At 46.6% G+C, this 27,267-nt stretch overlaps 1 long non-coding RNA gene across 1 annotated transcript in view; it reads left to right on the forward strand.

The window, feature by feature from the left end:
* Positions 1–27,267, forward strand: part of LOC146866871 (uncharacterized) — a 52,959-nt gene that overhangs the window by 19,644 nt on the left and 6,048 nt on the right. The window contains exon 2 of the long non-coding RNA XR_014965936.1: positions 20,798–20,988. This is a non-coding gene — a long non-coding RNA (uncharacterized LOC146866871). The remainder of the gene's footprint in view (positions 1–20,797; positions 20,989–27,267) is intronic.

Consider the following 27,267-nt stretch of genomic DNA (forward strand, 5'->3'; position numbering starts at 1 on the left):
TTTCCAATACAAAGTGGATACAATTGGTTCTAGCCTTTCACCTGACTCTTCTCCCCTCTTTCCACTTTGAGGAACAGCGGAAACTACCTTTTTGAGCTTGTAAACCTGTCTACCTGCCTATACCACTCCACCGGCTTCTCGCGAAGACGGGGGAAGTCATTTGTAAATGATAAAATGTCTTGTCTAGTCCAGGAGACATGCACATAGCCTCCTCCTGGAATATCCCTCATGGGACACTCAGTTACCACTTTCTCTTTTTCTCTTACTGGGAAACTGCAAATGTTTTGTCTGTTACAACATCTCGTTTCCGAAACCACCTGCTCTTCCATTTATCTACATCGCCCCATTTTCTCAGTAAAACAATTAGCTCTTTAATTTGTGTCATTCTTCCCGCGGTATTCAAATTCTCAATGTCTTTTTCAGCAAATTCTATTCGGTATGGTTTCTTGACTTTATTTTTTCAAAATCGATACCCATTTCACTTCCAATTTTTCATGTAAATTTCTCGCTCTCCATGTTATACTTTTACATAGAAACATTAGTTCTTCATCCTGATATGCTTTTAATTTTTCTGTGGGAATAGTTCCTACTATCAATTCTTCTAAAGTTATTTTTAATTTTGCCACATCTAAAGGTCGAGGTTCAGCATCTTTTTGCTGTAATCTCCTTAACCATTCGCTTAGTTTATCGGAAGTGGGACCTACAGGAATTATTTCATTCCTCACTCGTTCTGGACTTTTTGGCGATCCTGGTACTGATTCTGTTGTCATTAGTGCTTTATTCGTCAGGCTCTGATTCACTGTAAAATTTTTAGGAGTAATTAATCCAGAAGTTCCTACCACTTTTCTCAATGGATTTTCTCCTGAATCTCTTTTTTCCATTTCGGCTTGCTTATTACTGTTGTAAGGGATCGTTAGACAATTTTCACTATCCTTTTGCTTATCAAAAATAGGCATCACTGGTCCTATTGTTACAGGAACAGTTACAGCTTCCATATTTTTAGTCAATTTCCTAATCTTTTCAGTTAACTCCAAAGTAGTCTTGGCTAATTCAGCTGAGCTTTCATTTGTCATTCTACCAGGTTGTGTATTTTCTGATTCTCTAAAGGGATTATTTTTCCCTACCTCAGGTGGCGTTGACTCAAATGTTATATTTTGTGGTGTCTCTTTCACTGGGGCACTTGGTGTCAACAATGTAGAATTTGGTTGGTACGGGGGAGGGTTTTTCTAAAACATGTCCTCGAGTACATCATCCGCCGACTCATTCACACCATACTTGTAGCCTTCTCACCCTGTATTATTTCTCTTCTCTGTACATTTTCTACTACTAGTCTCTTCAGCATTTCTCATAGGGAACATCCCATTAGCCGTATTCGCACTCCGCCATCTTCTCATTCTGTCATCATGATTTTCCTGTCCACACGGTCTACCAAACATGTATTTATACCTTCCGCCACTCCGCTGTTGCTCTCTTTCATACAGCTTATCTTCCCATTCTGTCAATGCTTCAAACTGAGTAGGTCTAGGTCTCGGTTCTAGTCTCATCATCCTTTCTCTTAAGTTCCTTAATACTGCTAAATTAAATGAACCATGTTCTGAAAACGCTAAAACTCCATCATCTTTTGTATACTTTGCCCAATTATCTAGCCAAATACATGATACCAATATTACGCAACCATGAAGGATGCGGGCGATTTTGGTGGAGGAAGCAACTGTCCCTCTAGTCACAATAGGTTTATCCGTTTTGAATAAGTTCTTGATCTTTCTAAACCAAGACTTTTTCTCTTTTTCTGGTGGATCGTAATACATCATTTTCCTTATTCGGTATCGCTAGATTTCCTCTACGATTATTCTGTGGTCTTATCCAATCGTAGCGCAACTCACACTAACGCACCAATCAGGAGCGTCTATGTCACTTCTGTAATTCTCCAATCCCAGCGCGACTCACACTAACGCACCAATCCGGAGCGTTTACATTACTCTGGCTTTTCTCGCTATCCTACTACCCTTTTTTATAATTATGGGTAACATGAAACATTTCTTAGACTACGAGAGAATATGATTGGTCCATTTGGCGAAATTTGCAATATGGTCCAGTTTTCCCACTGACTTGGGTTCTCAGAGAAGTTGCTGGGTCACTTCCTCAATCTATGTCATGCTCATGCAACATTGTTGAATCTTAGTTATGTGTGACCATTGTTTCCTCTAGTAATTTTCACTGACTGAAGTTTGGCAGTCCTCCATGTTCCTATCCTTGACCAGGAACACTGTGCTCCGAATTTGAGGATGCCTGGAGATCTTCAAAGCCATCCGAGTCTGCGCAGAAGACATCGCGCTCACAAGACGGTGGCCACTTCCGAACTCCATTTTGAATGTCATGGCTTGGTAGGCCCGAATGCCAACTTAAGCAAAACAAACACAAAGAATAATTAATATGCGGAAATGAAGATTCTAATGTTAAAACCCACACTAATCCCTTTATGTATTAGTATTTTCCTAGCTTATAGCGACATTTAAAGCAACAATACTCACCATTTGGCATCAACAGGAACGCAAACTTCACCAAAGCAACATAAATCATGCAATATTCTATCAACAGAAATACTATTGTTAATAAGCGTACCACAATTAGTTATTAGAGTTATTCTGCCATGCAAATAGCAATGAGTCCCGCGTGTAATTTGTGTTTACCAAAAAGGCATGTTGTTGGTTAGTATAACACAGCAAGCAATTAATTCAAATTAAAATTTAAATTGATTACGTAATTAGTATTTTGCAAAATAGAGAAGGTATACAACATTTTGCTTTACCTGCTCCATGAATCCCCCCTTTGGTGATTTTTAATATCACCATAAATTCCCTTAAATTTTGATAGAATTTATAATAGAAATGAATTTAGTTCTCTTAAGTTTTGTTAGGTTACATGTTTGTTTCCCCTGTTTCATCCTCTCTAGTCTTTTTATATACATTCTCTTTCAATTCTTCTAATTCTATATGCATGTTGTTGGTTAGTATAACACAGCACACAGTTAATTCAAATTAAAATATAAATTGATTACGTAATTAGTATTTTGATGCAAAATAGAGATGGTATACAAAATTTTGCTTTACCTGCTCCATCACCTGCACCAGCGTCTACGGAGGAATTAAGATTTTTGAGTTTGTCCTGTACTACTATTGTGGAGCTAAAGGCCACAACAGGACATACTTCTTTCTCACCTTACTCTGCAGATCTCTGGATTTGAGCATTGTGGGAGTTCAGCTGCATCCTGTTATATCTCTAGCAATCGCTCCTGACAGCAGGTGATCCAACCACTTCAACTAGATTATGAAATATTTCCATGAGCCAGGGATTCACACAACCATGTCTCATCAACATACACTGGCATGTTTTCTCTTTATAACACAATATTTGGCGACCTTTATTGCAAACGATGACATTTCTCTGGAATGGGTCAGAAAACCAAAAGTGTCGAGAATCCATCCTGCCACTTTCGAGCTACTTATTAGAGTTTGAGAGACCAAGTGGGTGCTGGGGATAGTGAAGCGACGCAGAAGTGACTTCCGGTGTGATGTTAGCTCGTCTCCCAGTCTTCCTGTTCCAGTTCATTTTACTGGAGTGTATACCTGGTGAATGGTGAGCTGGCTCAGCTGGGATGTATGTCAGGCGCAACAGAACCTTTTATGCCAGGAGTTGGGTTTAGATAGATCTTCTTCTTGAACATTTCTGCTTGGGCAACACTGGTAAGCATGTTGAGCACTACCGCACATAGTTTCATCCCACCACATATTTTTACATTTTTTACATTTCACCCCGGGGGTCTTTTGATGGGGTGAGAGAAGAGTTTTGACTTGCGGTGTCCATAGTGTACATTTCATGATTGTGGGGCTTTGATCCAGACCATTTGCTGGATCATCGGTGGGCAATAATTTTGCACCCCATTTGTCATGTTGAAGTCCCTTTACCCATATGCACCTCCACCAATTACTGCCTGGATTGGGCTGTACTCATTTTGTTCTCTGGTGAGAGCTGTAATATATTGGACTCTTTCTAGGGAGTAGGACTCTGTGAGGGTAAACAACGTTTACCACAAAACTTTTTGCCCGCAGGGAATTACAACACATTCGTTACAACGACCGCATTTTAATTCCGCATACCATTACTCCGCAAGTCGGAACAACGACTTGCGGAGGGGGGAGAAGGTGTTGGATTTAAAATCCAACACCTTCCCTAATGTCCGCACCGACTGGAGTTGGAATAGTAAATTAGACTATTCCAACATCCAGGGCCCCCCCTCCGCAAGTCGTTGTTACGACTTGCGGGGTAATGGTATGCGGAATTACAACGCGGTCGTTTTAACGACCGCGTTGTAATTCCCTGCGTGGAAAAAGACTGCGGGATAAGGAGGCATACTCCTCTTTGACTATTGCACTAGATTATAGAGTACAACATATTGTAAGGCTAAAATATTGGGACCTGAATATCAAGAATAAAATTATTCTGAAGGTAAGTATATATTTAAATATAGATTTACTATACTTAACGTATACGTATAATAGATTACATGTGAGTCATTAAACCTCGTTAATACCATTGTGATGCCAGTAACACTAAACAGATGTGATATGTTGCCCAGTATAAAGGTCTGTTATACATCTATTCTCCAGGTACTGTATCAAAATGGATTGTGTCACATCCAATCCGTAGTCTTAATCATACATAGGACCAATATCTAGTATGACATAACACTGAGAAATCCCACTGGGTTAATTGTTTCACCTTGACCTAGTGTTAATAACACCAAACCACCATACAAACCACCATGACTTCCCCTATCTTCGCGAGAAGCCGGTGGAGTGGTATAGGCAGGTAGACAGATTTATCAAATTATCAAAAGTACTGTGGATTGATTTGAACGTAAATTCAGACATGTGGATTAGATTATATAATGCACAATTATGTATCTACAGAAAGTATAAATACTTCTTTGCTCAGAATTTTAATTCTGTGAAATAATAATAGAATGACTACAAATATTGAGCATAGCATGAACTACAAAGCATAGTCTTTTCTCTATTTCTTTCATTGTCACTGGTTTTAAATGACTCAAAAAAGAAGCAATGGTCATGTGACCAAGACCCCGTGTGAGGTTGAAATGTGTCCTGCTTGTTTTCTGCCGAATAAACACCGATTTTGCATCTTATCCAAGGTGGCTCGTCATTTTCACCGGGATCGGTGAAAGTATTTCGTATATGCACAGACACACACACACATATATATATGTATATGTGTATATATATATATTCACTGAAAAAACCATAGGTTTCACACATGTTATAGTTAGCTGGAAATTTTACTGATAAAAAACCTATGAAATTCCCCCGTTATAGTTAGTGCAGGCAACTATAACTCACGCGACCGCAATCCTCTGCTGATGCTAATACTGTATTTAGACACTTATTTGCCCATGTCTTCTTCCATTAAATTTTAGCTATACATATATTACAATTTTTTTTTTTTCATAAAGACACATATGTCATCAGCAGAGGATTGCGGTCGCGTGAGTTATAGTTGCCTGCTCTAACTATAACGGGGGAATTTCATAGGTTTTTTATCAGTAAAATTTCCTGCTAACTATAACATGTGTGAAACCTATGGTTTTTTCAGTGAATTTGCAAGGTTTTTTAAATGCTAATTCCTAACTATAACGTGTGTGAAACCTATGGTTTTTTCAGTGAATTTGTACGGTTTTTTAAATGCTAAGTTACTTTACGCCATTCGTGGCGTGCGCGCCCACTTAACGCAGTTCGTTCCGTGCGCGCATGGTGCGATTCGCGCACCGTGCGCGCACAGTGAGCACGCGGTGCGCTTCGCGCACCGCGCGCCCACTTTATGCAGTTAGTGCCGTGCACGCACGGTGGGCACGCGGTGCGCTACGCGCACCACGTGCCCACGTTACGCTGGATGGGCCATGTACGCACGATGCGCTTCGCGCACCGTGCGCACATGGAGGGCATATTACGCGCTTCGTTGTGCAAGGTAAACTTTTACATTTTCATTGCAAACATATGCCATGCACAAATGGTGCCCTTCGGGCACCATTTGCACACAGGGTGGGGAGAATATTGTTAATTTTTTATTTTTAACACTTTTTTACCGTACGCGTACGGTAAGCGTAATCGCCGATTTTTCGAAAAAAATAAATATTGACTTTTTGACATTGGGGGTTCTTTGGGGACACCTACATCAAGTCTAGGTGGTTAGGAGCAGTCTATACAGCTCCTTTATATGTTTTTTCCCATTGTTTTTACTCCCCCCTCAGAGTGCGAGAGAGAAATGGCGGCCGCCGCTTCCTGGTTTCGACCGATTCGAATGTTTACTAAGATTTAACAGCCAATCAGAATCGCGCTCGCGCACGTCACCGTACGCGTACGGTAAGCTTACCGTAAGCGCACGGTAAGCGCACCGTAAGCTGCCACAGATATATATATTGCTTTAAATGCTATTTTCTCAGGAACTACTGAACAGATTTACACCGGACCTACAAAAGGCACTTCCTTGACCTGAGGACTACCTCTCTGCCAAATTTCAAGTAACTCTGTTCAGCCGTTCGGGCTGTAGCTGTGTCTAAAGGTCCTATGGAAAAATGCATGGGAAAAACGTGTTTTGGGACCCCCCTTTTTTCTCAGCCCCCGCTTGACGAATCCCCCCGAGACTTTCAGGGTAGGAGCGGAGCGTAGCGCCCCACCTATTTTGAAAATTTCGCGAGGATTCGTCGACCGGCGCCAAAGTTATTCCAAATAGAATGTTGCGGATTTCCTATGGAAACAGGGTCCTAACTATAACTACCTACTGGCGATCGCCAGTAGGTAATATATATATATATATATATATATATATCAACACCAACATCCCTCACCGTAGCAGAGGAAACAGAGAACCACGGGACACCAGGTGAGCTGCCAAATTCCATTTATTTCAGGCGTCGTGCATGACGCGTTTCGTTTTATGTAAAACTTCCTCAGATGCCGCCAGGAATCTCACAAGTGCTTCTCCCGCCCACGTTTAAAAGCATTGCATCCCGCTGCGATTGGTCAGGATACTGCTGGTTTCTTCGCGCTGGGTAGGTACAAACTCAGGGAACTGGATTTGCACGGAACAGACATCGTAGAGTAAGTACTGACCCCAGTGGGCGGTGTCTGCTCCCTACTTCCCAACGCGTACCTAGATCTTTATCCTGGGCGATGTAGCAGCTCCCCGTGTTCCTCACCCCACCGCTGGAAATCCCGGCAAAAGTCCGTGCATACCGCCTCAGTAAGCAGCATGTCCACACGAAGTCGCAGTCCACTGCATAGCGGCCGGACAGATCTCGGGCATGCGGCGTGTCCAGGCGCTACCACAATGTTTGTAGTTAGTCCAAAGCTTGCCACCAAAGTCGCCGGACGCTCTTGGGGTGGGTTCTCTAAGGGGTGTTCGTGGCTGCACCCCAAAACATCAACACCAACATCCCTCACCGTAGCAGAGGAAACAGAGAACCACGGGACACCAGGTGAGCTGCCAAATTCCATTTATTTCAGGCGTTGTGCATGACGCGTTTCGTTTTATGTAAAACTTCCTCAGATGCCGCCAGGAATCTCACAAGTGCTTCTCCCGCCCACGTTTAAAAGCATTGCATCCCGCTGCGATTGGTCAGGATACTGCTGGTTTCTTCGCGCTGGGTAGGTACAAACTCAGGGAACTGGATTTGCACGGAACAGACATCGTAGAGTAAGTACTGACCCCAGTGGGCGGTGTCTGCTCCCTACTTCCCAACGCGTACCTAGATCTTTATCCTGGGCGATGTAGCAGCTCCCCGTGTTCCTCACCCCACCGCTGGAAATCCCGGCAAAAGTCCGTGCATACCGCCTCAGTAAGCAGCATGTCCACACGAAGTCGCAGTCCACTGCATAGCGGCCGGACAGATCTCGGGCATGCGGCGTGTCCAGGCGCTACCACAATGTTTGTAGTTAGTCCAAAGCTTGCCACCGAAGTCGCCGGACGCTCTTGGGGTGGGTTCTCTAAGGGGTGTTCGTGGCTGCACCCCAAAACATCAACACCAACATCCCTCACCGTAGCAGAGGAAACAGAGAACCACGGGACACCAGGTGAGCTGCCAAATTCCATTTATTTCAGGCGTTGTGCATGACGCGTTTCGTTTTATGTAAAACTTCCTCAGATGCCGCCAGGAATCTCACAAGTGCTTCTCCCGCCCACGTTTAAAAGCATTGCATCCCGCTGCGATTGGTCAGGATACTGCTGGTTTCTTCGCGCTGGGTAGGTACAAACTCAGGGAACTGGATTTGCACGGAACAGACATCGTAGAGTAAGTACTGACCCCAGTGGGCGGTGTCTGCTCCCTACTTCCCAACGCGTACCTAGATCTTTATCCTGGGCGATGTAGCAGCTCCCCGTGTTCCTCACCCCACCGCTGGAAATCCCGGCAAAAGTCCGTGCATACCGCCTCAGTAAGCAGCATGTCCACACGAAGTCGCAGTCCACTGCATAGCGGCCGGACAGATCTCGGGCATGCGGCGTGTCCAGGCGCTACCACAATGTTTGTAGTTAGTCCAAAGCTTGCCACCAAAGTCGCCGGACGCTCTTGGGGTGGGTTCTCTAAGGGGTGTTCGTGGCTGCACCCCAAAACATCAACACCAACATCCCTCACCGTAGCAGAGGAAACAGAGAACCACGGGACACCAGGTGAGCTGCCAAATTCCATTTATTTCAGGCGTTGTGCATGACGCGTTTCGTTTTATGTAAAACTTCCTCAGATGCCGCCAGGAATCTCACAAGTGCTTCTCCCGCCCACGTTTAAAAGCATTGCATCCCGCTGCGATTGGTCAGGATACTGCTGGTTTCTTCGCGCTGGGTAGGTACAAACTCAGGGAACTGGATTTGCACGGAACAGACATCGTAGAGTAAGTACTGACCCCAGTGGGCGGTGTCTGCTCCCTACTTCCCAACGCGTACCTAGATCTTTATCCTGGGCGATGTAGCAGCTCCCCGTGTTCCTCACCCCACCGCTGGAATATATATATATATATAATACCAAAAAGAATCTCAGGATTTCCTAGCCCGTTTCCGTGTGGCGGACTTCAGTGAGGTAGCGAGCCCCTCAAAATATCCAACCAATGGTACTTCAATAAGGCTCGCCCCCCCCCCTCCCCCCACCAGGATCTAGGGGCTTAGAAAAGACCAGCCGAGTCCAGAACTGTCTTTCCAGCAGTAGTTTATTTTGAAGAAAATGCAAAACTATACGCCCGTGATCAAGGAGACCAGGTCTATCTCTACACACACACACACACACACTATAAAAAACAAAGCATATTTTGTTATGGTAAAAATATCTTAATTCTCATTAAAGAAAACTTAGACGTTCCCTGAAAAATAAAGCTTAAAGCGATGTTATATTTAGGTGAAAATGTAAGTGAAAGCATTTTAAACTCAAAACTCAAAAAACGACTGAAATTCACCAGTTATAGTTAAATGAAGTAACTATAATATGCACCACACTCGCCATGCACAGGGATGCTATTAATGATGTCATTTCAGATGTAATTAATGATATAATATGTGAGATCATATGTGAGGTCTGAACAGAGCATGGCAAGTGCGTAAATTCAAGTTTGGCTGCAGGGCTTAACCTGCCCCAAGGAACACTGACCCCAAAATGTTTTTTAATTGTTATTTCGATCCAGTGGAAGTCTTGCAGGGGGTAGGGAGGTATTAAACTGGCTCCCAAGAGAGTCCCACAGGATCAAAACAACATAATTATTTTTTTTCTTTTAAATCTAGGCCTGTGTTGGTGTCTGTCTGGAGCACCCCCCCACACACACAAAATCCAGGGGATACGGTACTGCTCCCCTGCTCCCTTATACTCTATTTTTTAAAATTTTCAAGATAATGGGGCAGAGTCCTGTAATGTTGACTGCAACATTCAGAATTCAAGCTCCTGTGTGACTTGAGAGAAGCGGCTGATGGGGAAAAAGCTCCCTCAGTCAATCAGAGCACTCTGCTATTTGAAGTTGTGGCCCTCAAGTGTCCTGCGTGCCTAACTGTCCGGATATCAATAAATCTTGAATCTTAATGTCTCAAAAACTATTGAGAGGATTTATACCAAATCACAAAATGCATGCTTTCTTGACCAAAATCTAGCTTTCAGCCAAATTTGGTGTAATTCTGTGAATTCATTTGGGCTGTAGTCGTGTTCAAAATTGCCTATGGAAATTGCATGTGAAAATTGCGTTTTGGGACCCCACCTTTTTCTCGACAGCCGGTTGACGGATCACCCCAAAACTTTCCATGGTGGAGCTGATGTGGATGCACTATTTTTTGGAAAGTTTTGTGAAGATTCATCAAGCAGCCCGAAAGTTCTTAGTAAAACAAAAAAATCCTCTCCTATGGTAACAATGTCCTAATTATAACTACAAACCACCGTTGGCCGTGCACAGCAGAGGTTTTGCTGCATGGCCTGATGTGTGGCTAGGCCCAGTGGCCAACCCCTCACAGGCAGACAAACTCAGGTGGCTTCCTGCCACCATACACTTCACTGCGCCGAAGAGTTGGCTGCAGGGCCTGGGCCATTGAAGTAGTCCTCCTACCCAAGCCACTTTGTGCCCTAGCCCCATTCTGCGGGGCTGTTTTTTTCAGGAAGTGGGGCACACAGCCTCCTCTAGATCCACTTTGGGCCCTGGGGACCACATTGCCTGGGGCCACAAGATAGTTGTAAAGGGGGCGGGGGTCGCACAACCCCCTCCCCAAGCTACAAAGAGCCATGGGGACCTCATCCCAAGGGGCCTTTAAGGGTAGGGGGACACATAGTCTTGTGGAGAGAGGACGGCATAATATCCTTAGAGAGGGGGGCACTCGGCCCCTCTCCCCTTTAATATTAATCTCAGCCCTGAGGGATAGGGTCCTCAGGCCTTAAGAGGGTTGGGGAGGGCGAGGGCTCGGCACCCTTCTGTTTTAATATTGATCAGGGCTGCAGGGGATGGGGTCCCCAGGGCTTCTGCAGGCTAGGGAGAGACGCCCCACGCACACTTCCTTCCCCCCCCCCACAACAACGCATATGTTTGAGCCCCTTCAGGACCTGGCCCACCACAGCGCTCATATGAAAGTTAAAGAAAATGGTGGTCACAATTTTTGTTTTACTTTGGTCCCTCTGGGACCCTCAACCCCCACAAGTCTACAGGGGGCAGGGCATTCCTACCCTACCCCACTATATATTATTTTGGAAACAAACTCAGGACAGGGGACTAAGTCCCTGAGTCATGGACTGGCTGCCAACAACATATTCTTCATGTTGCAGGCAGCCAATCAGAGTGCTCACTCCTGTGGGAGCCTGACCCCCTGCAGGAGGAAGTTGGCCCAAGGAGGAAAAAAACCCTGGGCCAATCAGAATGCTCTATTTTTATGAGTCCCTCGAACCCAGCCGCCCAGATATACAAATAATTTTGTAGTAAGATATTTCAAAAACTACTTAATGTATTTATACCAAATCACAAAATGCACGCTTTCTGGACCAAGATCTAACTTTCTGCCAAATTTGATATAATTCCGTTGAGCAGTTTTTGCAGCAGGGCTGTCTAAAAAAGTCTATGGAAAATTAATAGACAAATTAGGCTTTGGGACTTTTTGCAGACATTCTCAAAAAAATATATTCTTTAGATTATAGAGATCTTGAGAGATCTTATGAATATATCATTTTACTCCAGCTACATTACATTCATCAATTGTCAATGATACTTAGCTATTGAAACTTGTGTCATATGTCATTTCTTGATCCATTTAAGAATATATGTTGAAATGGTCATCTTTCCGATTAGGACTTGTATATCAATATAAAAACTGATTTTATAAATATTTTGGAATTCCATCTTTTGTTTATTAAGCACTATTTATGAATGTGGATGGATTAAGACAGTTGTGGATGACTGCGCTGCTTTGTTTTAGAGCTGTGTATTTTAACTATATTTATGGATATGTATTTTGTGAATATTATTTTGAATACTGATAATAAAATATTTTTTTAGTTTTTCTAACCTTTATGTGGTCATTAGCTCTGTTAATCATGAAAAATTGTGTTTGTAACTAAAGAGATTGGTTGCCTGAGGATTTACTTTATAGTTAAACATAACTTTTATCAACAAAAAACAACATATCCAAGGCATGCTAACTCCCGCACCGGGGAAGAGGGGGAGAGAGAGTTGGGAGGGAAGAGAATAAGGTGGGGGGAGCCGTGCTTCCGTCGGTGTGTGGGGAGCCGACAGGAACGTCCCACCAACAGGACTCAGTTAGTGCTGTAATTATGTCCATGGCTGCATCAGTCTCCTTTGTGCGAGAGCGAGGGTTAAAAGCCTTGTTCCCTCCGGATCGAGTGTGACATGGTAAGCTCTCAGGCTGGTCTATCGTCGGACTTGGCGTCTACCCTCCCCAGGTAGTTTTACCAGTCAGGATGGTTAGTAAGTGCCCAGCTCCTGCCGCCGCCACTATTGAATGCCTACTGTTCTGCCAGTATACCAGAGTGTAGATCTGCCAGCCACCGCCAAATGGGAGCAGGGGGGTTCTTGCGTTTAGGCACATGGCGATCCAGCTTTTAGCCAGGACCAAAGCTAAGTTGATGAATGTATTGATGGGTTTACGGGATACTGAGGGGGAGGTGATGCCCAATAAGCAGTGTGGACTATCCCCCTGGAGTGGAGAGCCTGAAGCCTCAGAGAGAAACTCCAGTACCTCGTCCCAAAATGCCACTAAGGGTGGGCATGTCTAGATCATTTGTAGAAAATCGTCAGGCGTTGCCTGGCAGGCTGAGCAGGTGTCGGGCACCCCTGGATACATACACAACAGTCTCTCTGGGGTGAGGTAGGTGTGATGAAGGTAGTTAAATTGAGTATATTTTAGTCTAGCATTTGTTGTCTGTAAGTGTAGTGTTAAGTGAAGGATCCCAGATTTCGCGTCATGAGTGGAGTGGTGTTGTTCTATCAGTGCGCAAAGAACTATAAAGATATGTGACAGCCCGACTCCAACTTCCTGTGTTAATTATGCCTGGAGGAAGAGTGAGGTCACAAGTTCATCATGCATTTTGCGCCAAGTCTTGTGCAATTGTTGCGTGAGAGTGGCGTAGATAAGGAAGTAGCCCAGTGGTATGCCGTAGTCGTCCACCAAGCCCTCAAACCAACTAAGAATTTTGTGTGTGAAAAGATCGCCCTTTGTGTCGAGGCCTGCCTCTGGGGCACCCAGGCCGCCTTTGTCCAGGGGAATATATAATTTCATAAGTGCCACTTGTCTCCTGCCCTTATCCATATGACTGCAATTAATAGCGAGCGTAGTTCCGATTATAGTCAACAAGGTAGTTTAATGGGGATGGCAGAAAAGAAATATAACAAACTGGCAGTATCAACATCTTAGAGATGGTAATCCAGCCTACCTGTGAGAGCGGCAGGGATGACCAAAATAGGAGGGAGGATCTCATCCCAATTAGGGCTTTGCCTACATTGATGTCCACCAGGTCTTTGTCTGAATGACAAATACAAATCCCCAGGTATTTTATGGATGCAAAAGTTCAGGGGATAGGACATGCTGTAAAACTCGCTGTTCCTTGGTCAGGGGCATCAGGGGGAATAATTGCAACGTGTCCTAATTCACAGAGAGCCCTGAAATGTCACCAAATTGATGTAAGAGCTCCATAAGGTAAGGGAGTATCATGGCGTTATCCCTAAGGTACACCAAAGTGTCATCCACATAGAGGAAGATTATGTTCCAGCTGCGATCTGCTTGAATCCCCCAATCGGTGGCTCACATCCGGAGCGTGCATGCACATATTAGATCACTCGTGACATGTTCTATGACTTAATTTGTGACATCACTAATAAAATCTCAAATTACATAATTGATGACACCACTGATTACATCATCCAAGCTTCTTTTGTAAATATTGCTCTAGAAACGGTTATGGCATTAGAGTTGTGAAAGAAAGGTTTTTAAAAATAAAAACAGATCTTTTTGTCAAATTTTACTATAATGTTACGTTACCTTTGTTTTCTTCAGTGAATTTCTATGTTTTTTTTAACGTAAAGTAATATTTTGTGCTTTCAGCAGTGCACAGCTGAGAGTTAGCCACAGAGCTTGGCCTGCCGCCAGCCCCTGTAACCAAACCCCATCAGGCTGCCAATTCCATGCTGCGCACAGCCTTTGGCCATGCTCAGTGGGGGGTATCCACAGTTCTTGGCCTGCCTCCAAGCCCTGTGTTTAAACTTCCAGCAGGCTGTCAACCGCAGGCCGAGCGCAGCCTTTGGCGTGTGTGGTGTAGGGTCAGCCTTCGGGCCCTGGAGATCCCATCTCCTGAGGCCAAATCATATACATTAAGGGGTGGGAGTTCAGCCCCCCTCTCTCTGAGCCTTAATTGGTCCTAGTGACCCTCTTCCCTGGGGTCAGTTCCAATAAAAAGGGGAGGGGCGGTATGGCCTTCTCTCAAGCCTTTAAAGGCCTGGGGGACCCATCCCCTGGGGCAAAATACAGTTTAACAGGGGAGAGGGCGTGCGCCTCCCTCCCAGAGACCCCATATTTTGGGGCCAAAATCTAAGGGGAGGTGGGCATGCAGCCCACCTCCCCGAACCTTATCAGGTCCTGGGAACCCTATCACCTGGTGTCAAATACAATAAAAAGAGGAGAGGAGTCATGCAGCACTCCTCCCCAATCTTTTTTGGGCCTGGGGACCCCTTCCCCGGGGACAATATCTAAGGGAGCGGGGCATGCAGCCCCCCTCTCTGAGTCCTTATAGGCTCGGGGAACCCATCCCCCGGGTACAAATGCAATTAAAAGGGTGAGGGGAGGGGAGCTGCACACTACTCCTCCCCGAGACTTTTTCAGCCATCGGGACCCTATCTCCCAGGGTTGTCTGCTATTTGTAAGCAGCCACCAAACACAATGTAGGGAGCTGCGGAAGGAGGCCCAGGGCCCCCGCGACCCCGGCCAGCTCCCCGCTTGTTGTGGGAGACTGTATTGCTCCTGCCCGGAGCAAGCAGTTGTTTATGCTGATTCCTCTGGGCAGCAGCAAATTGTGTTTGCTTTCCTTGCCCGTTACATTGCGGGCAGGGAAACAGAACACAATTCTGCTCCCAGTCGGCAGGAGCAGTTTTGATCCCCTACCGGCTGGAGAATATTTAGTGTTTGCTCCTATTTGGCGGGAGATTTAAAAATGCTCCAAACGGACAGGAGCAAATACGTATTTCCTTGCCTGCTGTAGTTTGAGCAGGGAAACTACTGTGTCCTGGGGGATGGGATCCCTGAGGCCATTAAAGGCTCAGGGAGGGGGGCCATGCAGTCCCCCTCCTTGTTAACTTAACTTACAGCCCCGTTGTCCCCAGGCCCTTTTAAGGCTCAGGAGAGGAGCCCTGCGGCCCCACTCCCTTTTAATTTAATTTATAAAGACTTGGGGACGGGGGCTGTGTGATCGCCCTCCCCTCAATAAATACATTAGGCCTGAGGGGATGCGGTCCCTGGGGCCAAAAACAGCTCATGGTGAGGGGCTGCACTCCCCCTCCCCTTAATAAATAAATTGGATGGGGTCCCCGGTGCTGAAAGTGGCTTGGGGAGGAGGAAAGCTCGCCCCCTTCCCTTAATAAATACATTAGGGCCCGGGAGAGGAAGTAACTGGGCCGAAAATGATTCGGGGAGGGCCGTGCACCCTATTCTATTAAATAAACCCAGCCTAGGGGTATGGGATCCCCGGTTCCCTAAATGGTCTGGGGAGTGGGGCCCTACTGACAGCCCCCTCCACATATATATATATATATATATTGAAAATGGTTTCTGTTTTTTTGCTGAAATCACATAGGACTACAGTAGGATTGTGGCAATATTTGCTGATTTTATCAAATTTGTCTCATTTTAGTCCCAGGCGGGGTATTTCTACCCTGTCCCCTTATATATATATATTATTTTTTTTAACTTTCAGGACAGGGGACTGAGTCTCCGAGTCCTGTAATGGCTGCCAGCAACATTTGCCTCATGTTGGTGGCAGCCAGTCAGAGGTCTCGCTCCTGCAGGAGTCTGAGTCCTGTGGGAGACAGATGGCCCAAGGGGAAAAAAGCTCACTGGGCCAATCAGACCGCTCTACTTTTAAATTGGTGCTCCCACAAGACTCTTGCAAGCCTTTTGCGGAGCCAGCCATCCAGATATACAAATGTTTTTAAACCTTAATTTCTCAAAAACTACTGAGCAGATTTACTCCCAGTCACTATCTGTGGACCAAGATCTAGATTCCTGACAAATTTGGTATAATTCCGTTTAACAGCAGTAGTGCTTCTTAAAGAAGTCTATGGAAAATGCATGGGTATTTTACGTTTGGGGGCCCCCTTGATTCTCGGCTTCTGCTTGACTGTTCACCCTGAAGCTTTCAAGCACAAACAAGGCAAAAAGAGAACTTTTTTGGAAAGTTTTGTGAAGATTCGTCAAACTGTGTCAAAGTTTTTAGCAACACAAAAAGTAGTTCCTTTGGAATCAATGACCTAGCTATAACTACTCAGTGGCAACTGACGCTGGGTATTAGATAGATAGACAGACAGACAGACAGACAGACAGACAGACAGACAGACAGACAGACAGACAGACAGACAGACAGACAGACAGACAGATAGATAGATAGATAGATAGATAGATAGATAGATAGATAGATAGATAGATAGATAGATAGATAGATAGATAGATAGATAGATAGATAGATAGATAGATAGATAGATAGATAGATAGATAGATAGATAGATAGATAGATAGATAGATAGATAGATAGATAGATAGATAGATGTGAGAGGCAAAGAAAAAAGCGGTGGGCTTCAAAATGTTGATTACCCATGTTATTTTGCATAGGACCCTTTGGTCTTCAATACAAAAAAAAGCTGAATGGAATTACACCAAATTAGGTAGAGGGTTAGAATTTTACTTAGAAAGTGTGCTTTTTGCAGTTTGGTGTAAATCTGTTGAGCATTTTCGAGAACTTGGTGTTTCAAGATGGACTTGGGTTGGGCATGAAGGGGTTTAATGATTAGCATATCTGGATAGTGGAGCCCATGGAGGTACTGCCATACTAAATTAGTTTTAAAAAATAGGGCTGTCTGATTTTTTAAGAAGCTTTTTCAGCTGCCGGACTTTTTAGCTCCAAGGTACTATTACCTTGGTATCAAGAAATTTGGGGGCATATCATCAAGGGACTTATCGCCACGTTAGCGTCAGTTTTTGGCGATAAAGCGGCGGTCATTTTATCGCCCTATCAACAAGGCGTCGCTAACCCCCTTTAGCGTTACTTTTCCAGCTATAGCGACCGGAAATGTATTGCCTTGCAAGGCATCGATATTCAACGCTAATGACATGCAAAGTAGGCGTTCCTGACTGAAATTTCACGAAAAAAGTCGCTAACACAGCTTCTCACTATTATCATGGATATCGCTAACCCACTTAGCTACAAAAAAACTCACGCTAACTCCCGTTATCTCCAGTTATTAACACCTGATAAAAACCTGACTTACACTCGAGATAAGTGGGTTTATATAAGGGAGATTAGGCCCGAGCTTCCCCAGAACAGCCACAAAAGCCATGGAGGTAGTCATCATGCAGATTGGAGTCCCACCTAGGCAGCAACAACAACAACCACCGCCAATGCCACCACCCCCAGGACCACCACCACCGATGCAGCGATGAAGAAGACAGTGGGCACTGTGCAGACGTGTCTACCTCACAGACTTAAGGCCAGAGGAAGTCATAGCCCACTACAGGCTCAAAAGGACATCCATCCAGCATATCCTGACCCTGATTGCCAACAGGCCGACGCCACCAACACAGCGGACAACCAACATCCCTCCGCAGACAAAACTGCTCGCTGTGCTGTACTTTTTGGCCTCTGGGACATTCCAACCAACAACAGCCAGTGTCGGTGGAGTATCACAGGCAACCTTCTCAACCTTCCTCCCCTCTGTCTTGGATGGCATACTCAGCCTGATTCCCCCGCACCTTCACTTCCCCAACACTGTACAGGAGCAGATTGCCATCAAGCAATGATTCCATGCCATTGCTGGCTTACCACAGGTGGTGGGTGCAATTGACTGCACACATGTATCATTTGTGCCCCCTGCGGACAGCGCACACATGTACCGCAACAGGAAGCACACCTATTCTATGAATGCGCAGGCAATAGTGGACCACCGCAGACTGTTCACAAATGTCATTGCCAAATTCCCAGGAAGTGTGCATGATGTATTCATCTTCCGACACTGCATCATAAACCAGCGCTTCCAGGATGGCACATATGGAAATTCATTGCTTGTTGGTAAGTAACAACTGAACACACCACATGCCCAAAAAACACAATCATGTTGACCCATCAAGAGGGAGGATGTAAATACGTTGCCTAGGTACTGATAGGGGGGGGGCACAAAAGGCATGGGCACATCACTTCGTGCCACATGCTGATGTATTGTGTACAAGGATGAGGTATACAGGCTCCACTGCGTAGAGCACGGGTACTCATAGTACGGTCCGTGTGCCGCCAGCGGCCTGGCAAGCCTTTCTTGGTGGCCCCGCGGACCTTGCAGACATTGTACCTGTATCTCCTTTTTATTATATTTTATAAGAGTGCCACCAAACACCGCCGCAGCAGCGCGGACTCCGAGAGACTCTTCTCTATGGGGGACGAGCGATTCCAGCAATAGTCAGAGTGGAGATGCAGGTGCGCTAAGAGGTGAAATATAACAAAACCTCGTTAACGAGTAAATGGTCCATTATAGAACTGTGAAGTACTGGGGTGCAGCTGTGTGTGTGTGCCCAGGAAGCTGTCTCAGCCCAGGCTGCCGGGGGAGGGGGAGAGGTGACAGAGGGTGACAGAGGGAGAGAGAGCGGGAAAGAGACAGAGGGAGGGAGACAGAGGGGGGAGGGCGACATAGGGAGGGCGAGACAGAGGGAGGGCGAGACAGAGGGAGGGGGAGAGAGAGGGAGGGGGAGACAGAGTGAGGGAGACGGAGGGAGGAGGGAGATGGAGGGAGGAGGGCGACGGAGGGAGGGAGGAGGAGGGCGACAGAGGGAGGGAGACAGAGGGCGACAGAAGGAGGGAGACAGAGTGCGACAGAGGGAGGGAGACAGAGGGAGGGCGACAGAGGGTGGGAGACAGAGGGAGGGAGAGATAGAGCGAGGGAGGGAGACAGAGAGAGAGAGGGAGGGAGAGAGAGAGAGGGGGAGTGAGGGAGAGAGAGAGAGAGAGAGAGAGAGAGAGAGAGAGAGAGAGATTAAGAGAGAGAGTGAGGGAGAGAGAGAGAGAGAGAGAGAGGGGGAGAGAGAGAGAGAGAGAGAGAGAGAGAGAGAGAGAGAGAGAGATAAAGATGTGTGTATGCCGGGTCTGGTGGCTCAGTGAACGAGGGCGTCCGCTGCAGGGGCCTGTGTTCAACCACATGGTCAGTTTCTTTTTTCAGTAGCCCCGCCCCCTTCCCCACTGACCCCGCACCCACCGGTGCAGCACTCTGCCACAAACCACATTGTAAATATGGGCCCAGAGATAAAGTATGTGAGTACCCATGGCGTAGAGTAGCCCCCATCACCTGACCATCTATGTAGCTAATCAAAGTCATCTTCACTGGTATCCCTGTCCGGTGTGTGGTCGCATTGTTGAGGAATATGATTATGTTGCAGTTCTTGTTGCTGGTGACCTATTCGGGTGACCCAACGTTGCATAAGTACTCACACATGTAAAATCAGTGTGTCAAGTCAGAGGTTTGTTGTGACCAAGGTTGTAACAATGCACTTTGATTGTAGGAAGTGCATTGTGCATGCATAGGCCGTACAATGTGTCATGAAACCACCATCTAGGGCCAATGGTGTTGACTGCTGTGTTGTGGGTGCTGCTGTTGATGGGGTTTAGTAGCATCTCCTCTCTGGCTCAGCTGCACATATTTCTCATTCTCATACCTGTGATATGGTGTGTCATGTGGTTGCCCGAGGAGTAAGTGGATGTGTATTTAGTCACTACTTGTGTGTTGAAATTGATCTGTTAAATGCTAATCCATTACAAATGCAAAGAAGTGTGCAAAGGTGAGCCATGCCATGTGTATCAGCGTGGTGAAGTGTGTGGACAGTCTGATCTTGTCAAATAAACCACATACTGTAAATGTTTTTGAGAAGTTGTTTCATGTGAGTTGGATGCTCTGCTAGTGACAGATGACGCAGGCCAGTAAGTTTACGTTGTGTCACAAGTTATTGTTGATGGTGTGTGCAAACATTCACTGTCCCCAGTGGGCCCTGCAAGTGAGGTGGCTGCGGTCTGTTCCTTAGTTTTAGCTCTGGACATACAATTGTGTGGTGTCACAGGTCTTCCATCAGCATGAGATGCATGTCTGAATGTGAGCTGTGTCATGCGTGGCCCATGTCATTTGAACATTCACATGGCGGTGACTGCGAGGAGTGCGGATCAGTGCCATGGCTAGATGTTAGGAGAGCCAGGCTGGCTTTTGGTGTCTGTGGTTTTTGTGCAGGTATCATTCCCATTTTGTACACTTGTAGTGACACTTATGCAACCGTGCAGCAAGCACCAGCAAAAGCGATGCTTGGAGGATCAACACTGAGGCAATGTACTCAGCATTGATGGCGCTAATTATCCAGAAGCAACACATGTCTGACCTAAGTCTAAAAATAGCAAAAATCACAATAGATATAACTGTCAACACTGCCAACATAGTATGCCTAATGAATCATGTACCCATCTCCCCATTACATGTCATAGGTGATCAAGGATATGCTCTCTGCCCGTGGATGATGACACCCATACGAAACCCCACCACCCAGGCACAGAGGCAGTACAATGCTGCACATCAACGCACACTTGGTATCATGGAGCGTACATTTGGCGTGCTACAGTCCCGTTTCCTTTGCCTGGATATTACAGGTGGCAAGCTGCTGTACAGCCCAGAAATGGTAAACAAGATCATACTAGCATGTTGTGTATTGCATAACATTTGTCTCCTCACAAATGCCCCCTGGATCCAAGTGCCTGCAGCACCGGGCGATGACCAGGATGATGATGAAGATCAGCGAGGTGGCCCACACCCCACAGCCACTGCTGCTGGAATTGCCCGAAGGGACAGGATAATAAACAATTACTTCACTTGACCACATCACATTGTGACTGACAAAAACAGAGACATGTATGTGGAAAATTACCTCAAGAACTGTTTGTGACAATAAACAAACTCAACACACATACCCTGTTTGCATGTTACTCTACTGCATCAGTATATCACTATGAAATGTTACCATTGTACTATAATTGCAAGTAAGAGTCCAAAAGTAAAATCACGGTGTGTATGTTTCATCATCACAGAGATGCAATAGTGTGTCAATCGTGCACAACTTGACTTTACAAGGAGTAAAATCTGGCACACAATTCATCAATGGTTATGTCAAATAGTATGTAATTCATGATTCACTGTGTGTACTTGATATGAAAAATACAAATGTATGGGTTTGTAAGTGCCAAATAATTAGTTTTATGGTTAAATCGGTGTTAAATTTCACTGTTAAGTCCGTGAAAAGGGAGATAAATCAGAAAATTGGGTGTGGAATGGGGCTCAAATCTGAGAAGTGGGTTTTGAATGGGGCTCAAATCTGAGAAGTGGGTGTAAACTGTGGGTCTAAGCATGAAAATGGGTGTGAAATTGGGGCTCAAATATGAAAATTGGGTCCTAAATTGGGGGCAAATCTGAAAAGTGGGTGTGAACTGTGGGTCTAAGCTGGAAAATGGGTGTGAAATTGGGGCTCAAATATGAAAATTGGGTCCTAAATTGGGGGCAAATCTGAAAAGTGGGTGTGAACTGTGGGTCTAAGCTGGAATATGGGTGTGAAATTGGGGCTCAAATATGAAAATTGGGTCCTAAATTGGGGGCAAATCGGAAAAGTGGGTGTGAAATGGTGCCAATTCTGAAAACTTTTATCTGCATGCATCCAAGACATTGACACCAGCAGAGCTCACATGCACACCATCTCTGGACACCTTCATGAAGACCGTCCAGACCGGTCTCTACGTTGAAAAAGTAGGCTCATTGGCAGTATGACCCAAAAGACAAGACGAACTATCTGACCATCTCCCTGCACCCCGTGGTGGACAAAGTCACTGAGAGACTCATAAACACCCAGCTGACTGGCTACATTGAATAGAACTCCCTCATGGACCACTCCCAGTTTGGGTTTGGCATCAAGCACAGCACCAAGAACGCAAACCATGCTACCAATAATTACATACATATGCCACTTGACCTGTGTCACATTGCGGCCAACACATCCTACTACACCTCTGTGCAGCCTTAAACACCGTCTCACACCGCACCCCATACACCACAATCCACGACCAGGGGATACGATGAATCACCCTCCCATGGATCCACTCCTTCCTCTCCGCAATAACCCAAAAGATCACACACCTCCATCCATCTCCGAACCCACAGAGAACAACTGTTGAGTAGCCCAGGGACCGTCACTAAGCCCCACGCTCCTCAAAAGCTACATGGCCACCCTCACCGCTATTGCCAGCCAGCATGGGCTTAGCATATCATCACACACAGAGGACACACAGCTCATCCTCTCCCTCACGAAGAAAGCCAAAGACACAAAACCCTGCTCCCAGAAGTTAATGTCGTAATTTGCTGATTGTATGAAAACCATCTGCCTAAGCTCAACTCAGAGGAGAATGACCTCCTCATCCTTGGGCCATCCACATGCGCATGGGACAAAATCCCTGGTGAATCTTTGGCCTTGTGAGCCTGCCCTCAGTGACAGACCATGCACGCAACCTCGGCATCATCCATGACTCCTCCATCATCCTGACCTGCCAGATCAACTCCATTGCCTGCAACAGCTACAACTGCAGCCTGATCCAACACAACAAATTACAATGGGTAACACCATAATGCCTCAAATATGTCATCAACGCACTCATCACCAGCAGACTGGAGTACAGCAACGCATTTAGCGCAGGGATCAACAAAACGCCACTACACAAGCTAGAAAACACACAGAAGGCTGCTAACAGACCTGTCATCAGAACCCCATGTCACAAACCCATTAGCCAACAAGTACAAAACATCCACTGGCTCACCGTCAAGAATAAAGTTACCGTCAAACTACTCAGGCACACCTACAAATCACTCCACATCATCGGACACTAAGACATCCACGAAAGAGTCACACCAATATCCCCAAGAGGGACTGCTGCTCGGCCAACCTTGCCCTGGCACACTCCCTGGATCCGCACATCCAGAGCGGGAGGAAGACCTTTCACATATATTGCAGGCAAAGCAATGAGCGAGATGACAGTCAACATCAAACACTCCACCACCATGCACGCTTACATGCGGACCAACTAAGCATGGCTATTTGACTGTGACGGAGCTGCACTCTCACTCCCCCACAGCGACTTGTGAGCATCATGGGTGAGTAGCGCAAATCATGCGCACAATCATTGTCTGATTGATCTGCGCAAATACTCATCGCCAACAGACCACCACAGGTGAGTAGTGCCCTGACAATTCACATCATTTTTGGAATACATTTATGTGAAAGTTACTATGGAGATGGTGATCATACATGTTGCATGCAATTTAGGCTGCCAACTGTCATGAAATATAAAATGTAGGCTGTCCTCATTGTGCAAAGCAATCTTTACATTCTATTATTGTGCTTTGATATTAAATTTGCTCTGAGTGTCCATCTGTGTATGAAAATTGTCTTGGCGTGAAAGATTCACGCCCAGGCGATGTTTTCATCATCCACACTTTGGAAAATACATCTCTGTACCATACTGTATCAGCATTGGGACATTTGCGGGCTATTTGCGTGCAGATTTTCATTGCCTACAAGAAAACGGGCTGCATACACATCACAGTTTCAGAGTAAGGACCTTTGCGGCCAATTTGCGTGCAGATTTTAATCGCATTTTCAGAGTAAGGACCTTTGCGGCCTATTTGCGTGCAGATTTTCATCGCATCCAAAAAAATGGGCCGCATACACATCACAGTCTTAGACTAAGGACCTTTGCGACCTATTTGCGTGCAGATTTTTATCGCATTCCTTAAAAAGAGCCGCAAATACACAGGAAGTGATTTATGCATGCTTCCTGTCTCACAGGGGAGTGGTCTTCACTTTCACTTTCACTTTTGAGCACTTTGCTTGTGATTGTGCTGAGTGAAGGAGGTGTCTGGTGGTTTGTGGTGTTGGGCGGAGAGTTTGAGACTGTTGCTGTGTCCTGTGTCCCGTCAAAAGTGTCTGTATAATCTGTTTTAATTGTTTTTGAATTGTTTAAGTGTCTACAGTCCTCAGTCTTAGTGTGTTTGTGTAGGGGTATTTAGTTAGTGTTAGTTTGGAGGGTTATTATTTGTAAGGATTTAGTGGGTACTGGGGTGCAGGGAGATGCTGGCATGGGGAAGGTCAGGGAGGATGACTGAGGGGGCAATGGGGGGCTTCCTCTGGATGGTAAAATTTGACCTTCCATTGATGTTGGAGAGGGGAGGACGTATCCTTCAGGGGTACAATGTTATAGTCCGGAAGCTGCGTTCAGAGCGTGTGCGTGCCCAGATGCTCCGGTGCTTTGGAGTGGACTGGAACGTGCGCCAGTGGAAGCACCGCTGGCAGGACATGCTGGCACGTGAGGCCGACCTCCTAGATGACACTGGAGTAATGCCTGGCCTACAGGGTGGTGAGTACAAAGCCTATTTTACTCCATCACTAATGTTACATACATAAATAAATGATGTGTGTGACAAGAAGGTATGACGTCAAAATGCTGTCTCAACACTGTGACACTGTGACAACGTGGTCAAGACAATGCATGCGCATGATTCACGTGACCTTGGATTGGTATGAATTAGTCTTCCCACAACAGTGTGTGCAACATTAGAGAAGGTGTTTGAGTAGTCAATCCTAATATCCCTTATTGTAGAGTGCCATCAAGCGCAAGTTGTAGTGACGAGTTGCGTTGTAATGACCGCGTTGTGAGAAAGTGCCATCTTTCTTTTATGGTACGCCCCCACTTTTTGCTGAATTGCTGAATGTATTTTGACTGAGTGTGCCCCGGACTCCTGCCAATCAGGTGCCCAGGGCCTTTGTTACTTCCCTAAAACCTAAAACCCAAATTGGCAAACGCTGGCCACATGTCAGCCCCTGGTAAATGGTACCCTAGGTACCCAGGGCCTTGTGACCAGAGAAGGCCTCTAAGGGCTGCAGCACTTATTGTGCCACCCTTAGAGGCCCTGACCCTAACACAAACACACTGCCCTTGCAGGCTGAGTGTCTGGGTACAAGACAAAACAAAGAGTCGACATGGCACACATCCCTGTGTGCCATGCCCACAACCTACACTGCCCTGGCATACATCAGCCACCCCTCTAGGTGGGTGCCCTATGCCAGTGGTGTGGGCACAGGAGCATGAGCCCTGTGCCCCTACAGTACCCAGGTCCATTCCTGGGCACTGTAAGTACAGTGCTGCCATTTAAGAGTATATGGTGCTGAGAGCTCGTCAAACACGAACTCCACAGCACCATGATGGCAACACTGGAGACTGAGAAGTTTGGTATCAAACTTCTCAGTACATTAAACCCGCACTGATGCCAGTGTGGGATTTAATGTACAAAGCACTACAGAGGGCATCTTATAGATGCCCCTGAAACCTAACCTACAATCCACGTCTTGTCTGAGAGGATGCCTAGGCTGCCACACAGCAGACATGTTGCTGGACCCCTGGGTGGAGAGCTCCCGCTCTCCTGGGCCTGCAACAATGCACATGCTGGGCGAGGTGCTAGGTCTCCTCCCCCAGGATGGGCAAGGGAGAAGCTTCAAAGGCATGCCGCCTTTGTGAACTTCTCCAGGCCACTTGCTGTACTCAGCAACTGGCCCCCACCGGTTCTGACCCCCACTCTGGCGGGAAGACTGGCCGGAAACCCCAAGTAAGGACAGGGGAGGTGCCATCCTCTGCCAACCCCACCCCTCAGGTGGGGGAGGCGAGGTGAAGCACATCTCCGGGCTCTCGCCATCTTGAAGATGGGAAGCACTGCCCAATCAGGACTAGGCTACTGCCCCCCTCCCACAGGAGAGTGGCAGGATAGGGGGCGTACCCACCCCAGGGCAGGGACCCATTGGTCCCTGCCCTTTACCTACCTGTAACGCCCCTAAATCTAGTATTAAGGGGCACCCTGAACCTTCCTTCCTCAGATTCCAGATTCTGAAAAAGCCACAAAGAACAAAAAGAAAGAAGACCTGCCGTGCAGCTGCTAAGAAGAGGAAGACACCAACTGATTTTACCCCAGCCCTACCTGCCTGTCGACACTCGAACCTGCTCCTGCTAAATCCCGGCACCTCCTGTGGCCAGCAACCTCACAAACCCCGGAGGACCTGGCTACCTTGTGACTCTGAGCATCTGGGACTCCCATGAGCAGTGGCTCTGCTCAAAGCAAGTTTCTAACCCCTGGCATCAGCCCGGAACCGCGAACCCTGCACACTCTGCAACCGCCAAGCCTGGCCTGTGCCGGAGTGGACAAAGACCCCGAGGACGTTCCCCCGGCGACTGTGACCCCGAATCCGGCACCCAAGGACCCACCTTGACGCTCCTGACGACGCCTGCAGCCTCAGAACCAGGGACCCCCCCAACCGCGATTAACAGAGGGTAAGATTTCACGACATCAAAAGGCACCCCTACACCCGGCGCCCTGCGGCCCCCTGTGCCCCACTCCTGGGTACCTACCGATCCTCCAACTACCCAACTTACCTCTCGAAGTGATGGTGGCCCCCGAAGAATCTTCGTCCCCGAGCTTGCAGCCTTTGTTCGCCCTTGAGCTTTCCCATTGAAATCCATTGAGTGCCCGAAGGCTCAAAAGCACCCTGCACCCAGCCGCCCGAGTGGCCCTGGCAGTGCAATTTCTACTCCTACCTACTTCCCCATTTGCCCTGAGCAAGTGACCAGGAGCCCAGCTCCCACAGCCGCGTGGCCTGCTAGTCAGCAGCCACCAACCAAGGCCCCCTGCCTCCCATAGGATAACATTGGGCCTAACTTACTCTGCACCCGGCCGCCCCAGTGCCGCTGAGGGTGTAACAACTGTACCATCCTGACCCTAGGAGACCCCTGAGTCTGTGCCCAGAACCTTAACTCTGCCAGTCGAGTACTTACCCAAAAGCAGATAACTCACTTTTCTTCCATATGGTAACATTGAC

Source organism: Triturus cristatus, chromosome 1_2, assembly GCF_964204655.1.
Source record: "Triturus cristatus chromosome 1_2, aTriCri1.1, whole genome shotgun sequence".
NCBI classification, from domain to species: Eukaryota; Metazoa; Chordata; class Amphibia; order Caudata; family Salamandridae; genus Triturus; species Triturus cristatus.